The 4,779-nt window shown below is 36.1% G+C and overlaps 1 long non-coding RNA gene across 1 annotated transcript; it reads right to left on the bottom strand.

Moving 5' to 3' along the window:
* Positions 1–2,146: 2,146 nt before the first annotated feature.
* LOC142240963 (uncharacterized) lies at positions 2,147–3,858 on the bottom strand. Its single transcript, XR_012723441.1, has 4 exons — positions 3,534–3,858; positions 3,105–3,468; positions 2,709–3,040; positions 2,147–2,644 (listed from the first exon to the last, which is right to left on the bottom strand). It is a non-coding gene; the product is annotated as an uncharacterized LOC142240963 (long non-coding RNA).
* Positions 3,859–4,779: the final 921 nt, after the last annotated feature.

Genomic DNA, 4,779 nt, shown 5'->3' with positions numbered 1-4,779 from the left:
TGACTTCATTGACCATCGGCTTTGGTCATACCCAAGGCTGCTATACATTTGTTGTGCTTCGTCACACTCAACCCCTTCGTAAGGACATCTGCTGGCATATCTTCTGTTGGCATATATTCAATATCGATCTCCCCATCTTGAAGTTTCTGCCTTATATAGTGATGTCTAACATCGATATGTTTGGTTCGTGAATGGAACCCAAAATTGGTAGCAAGTTTCTGAGCGCTTTGACTATCGTTATATAGCTTCACGGAATCACATTGCAATCCGATCTCGACCAAAAACTCCTTCAGGTAAGAAGCTTCCTTTGCTGCTTCCGAAAGCGCCAAGTATTCTGATTCTGTGCTGGAGAGGGATACTGTCCTCTGCTTCCGAGCTTCCCAGCATATAGCTGCACCAGACATTAGGAACGAAAAACCGGAATATGAGCGCCTATCTACCATATTCGATCCCCAGTCTGCATCAACAACGCCATAAAGTTGTTTTTCATCGAAACGGTATAACAATCCATAATCAATAGTTCCTTTGATGTACCGCAAGACACGTTTAGCAGCTTGCCAATGACTTTCGTCATAATTGTTGTTAAATTGGCTCAAAAAGTTTACCGAAAAAGCTATATCCGGTCGCGTGTTAACCGCTAGATACATCAAACCACCAATAAGATTTTGGTACGGGTATGTTCTCATTAATTCCTCATCAGGGACTTTGGGCTTTTCAAGATTACAATTCGCCACTAAAGGGGATTGTGCTGCTTTGCAATCGGACATACCATATCTCTCTAGCAATGACTTTGCATATTCACGTTGACCTAAGAATATCTTTCTGTTTGGTAGGTCTTGCTGGAACTCAATACCCAAGCATCTGCTTACTGGCCCTAGGTCTTTCATCTCAAATGTTGTTGATAAAGACTTCTTCACATTGTTGATCCAAGACTTATTATTTGAAGCGATTAACAAGTCATCGACGTAAACTGTAATTAATAGAAAATCTTCACCTTCTCTCCTTGAAAATAAACAGGGATCATGTTTCGATGGATTCAAATCGAGCTTCTTTAATTTTTCTGTCAGCTTTTCATACCATTTTAAGCCTGACTGGCGTAGACCATACAAAGCTTTAACAATTTTACAAACAGAGTACTTACACGTATTTATGCCGTCTAGCCATTTTTTAGCAATGGCCTTCACCCGTTGTGATTTCGATCTACTTGATCCTATGATTCGGCCTTTCATTACTTTTTGAAGAACTGTTGTTAATCCTTCAGGAATCTCCATGAATACGCCTTCAGTAATTTCGCCGTTCAAATAGGCAGTGACGACGTCCATCCGATGGATTTCAAGACTCATCTTCGCTGATAACGCTGCGACTAAGCGTATCGATGTCTGACTTACCACTGGTGAGTATGTTTCGAAGAAATCCTCCCCTGGACGTTGGGAGCACCCCTTGGCAACCAATCTGGCTTTCTTTTTGTTGTTGGCTTTTGTACTGAATACAAAACGATTCCCTATGATTTTGCGATCATCTGGCCTTTCGACTATCTCCCAGGTATTATTTAACAGTTGAGCCACATATTCATCTTCCACGGCCTGGAGCCATAAATTTGCATCTTCTCCATTCAGTCGCTCTTCGACTGTTGTTGTAGTGGTATCCATATTTGCCAAATTGCAGTCCTCGAAGCCTTCAAAATCAGAATCAAAGTCACCCTCGCTCAAGTTGTCTGGTAAATTCATTCCGTTTTGACTATTTTCCAGTGATACTTCCATCTCATTTGCATCATCATCGGCGTCCTCGAAAATATCCTCATATTCAGTTTTGAAATACATCCCAATAAACACAAACGTTTGAAAAATACTAAAATTCAATAATTTTTCAAACATTTTTTCAAAGGATTAGGGTAATATTCAAGTTGAGAAATTGTTGAGAAAATCGAGTTCTCAACAAAAAACAGACATTACCCTCAACAGTAAAATTCAACACAATAGCAATAATTTCTCAATTGTAATCCTCAAATTGAAATGCATCGCTACTCAATAATTTCTCAAACAGTTTTCAATATGAGAAAAATAAAAAACTAGCATTGTTGCGAATACTTTCAAACCACAATTTGTATGAAAGTCAATCCTAGTTCTAACTGAAAGTCAATACTAAATTTCTAGGGATTTTGTAAATTTTATTATTTTTTCGTTAACAAATATAAGAATCTTAAAAATAACATTAATAATATATGGAAATAATAATATTATACCAATCAAAATGTAATTATCTTATTAAACGTATTAATAAATAAAACTATGAATACAACTTTAAATATCTTAAACATTTTTACATGTATAATTCCATTTCCTCCATAATGTTGGTGTCATTAATATGCTGGCAATTTGAAATAATTACTATCGAGGAACTTGCTGGCTTGTGTGTTAGAATAGATTCCAGCAAGAGGAAATCACAAAATATCAAACTGATGATGGGATGTAAATTGATGTAATGCACATTTTCATCCAGAAGTTCTTGATATAGGAATTGTTGCACTTTGTTTTAATTGGTTGCACTTTGTAAGTTTTCTGAAAACTTTTCTTTGTTGTTTCCTTCATCGGTTTTTCATCGGCCAACATCTTCCAAGAATATACCATTCAATGATTTTAGTTTTCTGCAAAACAATCGAGTTTTGTGATTTCCATTATGTTTTCATTTCACTTTTTATTTTGACTTACCAATTTGTATTTCTTCCAACTGACCACGTACTTCGTGATTTCCTCAAGAACGTTGGTGTTACAAAATTGTTGTTATTAAAATACTGGCAATTTTCAGGAACTTGATGACCAGATAATTGGAATAAATTTCCAGCAATTTCAATTCACAAAATAACAAATTAAACCGATGATGCACATTTTCATCCAGAAGTTCTTGATATAGGAATTGTTGCACTTTGTTTTAGTTGGTTGCACTTTGTAAGTTTTCTGAAAACTTTTCTTTGTTGTTTCCTTCATCGGTTTTTCATCGGCCAACATCTTCCAAGAATATACCATTCAATGATTTTAGTTTTCTGCAAAACAATCGAGTTTTGTGATTTCCATTATGTTTTCATTTCACTTTTTATTTTGACTTACCAATTTGTATTTCTTCCAACTGACCAGGTACTTCGTGATTTCCTCAAGAACGTTGGTATTACAAAATTGTTGTTATTAAAATACTGGCAATTTTCAGGAACTTGATGGCCAGATAATTGGAATAAATTTCCAGCAATTTCAATTCACAAAATAACAAATTAAACCGATGATGCGATATAAATTAAACTATCGATGTGATGCGAATTATCATCCAGTAGTTGTTGATATGGAAAAGCATAAATACCAAGTTTTTTTGGTTGCACTTTGATTTATGGAAACTTTCTCTTCTCGATAATCCACTACCATTTTTCATCGGCCAGCCTCTTAATGTGTCCAAGAATCAGCATCCAAATATTTTAGTTGTCTGCAAAGAGATTTGAGTTTAGTGACTTCCTTAAAGTTTTCATTTCGTGTTTTAGTTTTACTTACCAATTATTATAAGCAATTTCAATTGATTATTAAAAAATTTCCACATTTTTGTATTTCTTCCACTTTGTTGTCCAAAGTAGTATTGAAAACCATGTGGTTTTTTCGTTGCATTTCAGGGTAGTGTTTTGTCAAAGTTTTCTCCAATTATCTTCAACACATTTTCAAAGTTTTCGTCAACATTTTGCCAAATTGGTTGTAATTCGCAAACAATTTGAAGATGAATTGAAGATGAGCTTTTTCAAGTCAAGTTGAATTTATGTTGAAAATGATATTTACCCTCAAACTGAAGAGGTGTTGCATTTGAAAAACGCTCATCCTGTGTTTATTGGGATTTCCTTTAAAAATCTTACATCGCGGCTTATTATGATGTGTCGCTTCTTTGGTGACCATAGCCTGTATGCTTTCGCCTCATTTGAATAGCCTATTAGTACACATAATTCAGATTTAGAATTGAATTTTCCTTTCGAATTGTCTTTCACCAAAACATATGCTTTTGTACCAAACGGTTGGATATGTTTCACAGAAGGTTTCCTTCCATTCCATAAAGTGTAGGGTATTTCCCCATCCAAAGATTTCGTTGGGCACCGGTTGCGAATATAAGAGGCGGTGTTAATTGCCTCGGCCCAAAAGGATGATGGTGCGCCTGCATGCCTCATCATGCATCTCGCCATTTCAAGAAGCGTTCTATTTTTGCGTTCAGAAACTCCATTCTGTTGTGGGGTATAAGGGGCACTCAGCCTTCTTCGAATTCCATACATCTGCAAATACTCATCAAACTCATTATTACAATACTCACGTCCATTGTCGGATTGTAATGCTTTTATCTTTTTGCCTGTAAATGTTTCAGCTGCATTTTTAAATTTCTTAAAAACTTCCAACACGTCCGACTTCTGTTTGAGTACAAATACTTCACAATATCGTGAGTAATCATCCGTGAAAGTTACAAAGTATTTCGCCGAAGAATGAGATGCCACCCTCATTGGCCCACAAACATCGCTGTGAATGATTTCCAACAAATCGTTTGCTCGTTCTGACTTTGCTTTGGGAAATGGTTTTCTTGTCTGCTTCTCCGTTATGCAAACTTCACAAGGTGACAATTTTTCCGACGAACCAAAATCCATACCTTGCACCAAATTCTCCCTCACCATGAAATGCATATCTCGTTCATTAAGGTGACCCATTTTTAGATGCCATTCATCTATTTTGCCAATTTTATCTTCACCCGAAGCTGCAGCACAAACAACTT

The sequence above is a fragment of the Haematobia irritans genome, chromosome 1 (genome assembly GCF_050003625.1).
Source record: "Haematobia irritans isolate KBUSLIRL chromosome 1, ASM5000362v1, whole genome shotgun sequence".
Classification (NCBI taxonomy): Eukaryota; Metazoa; Arthropoda; class Insecta; order Diptera; family Muscidae; genus Haematobia; species Haematobia irritans.
Note: the sequence above shows the minus strand (reverse complement) of the source record. Positions and strands in the feature narration are given on the sequence as shown.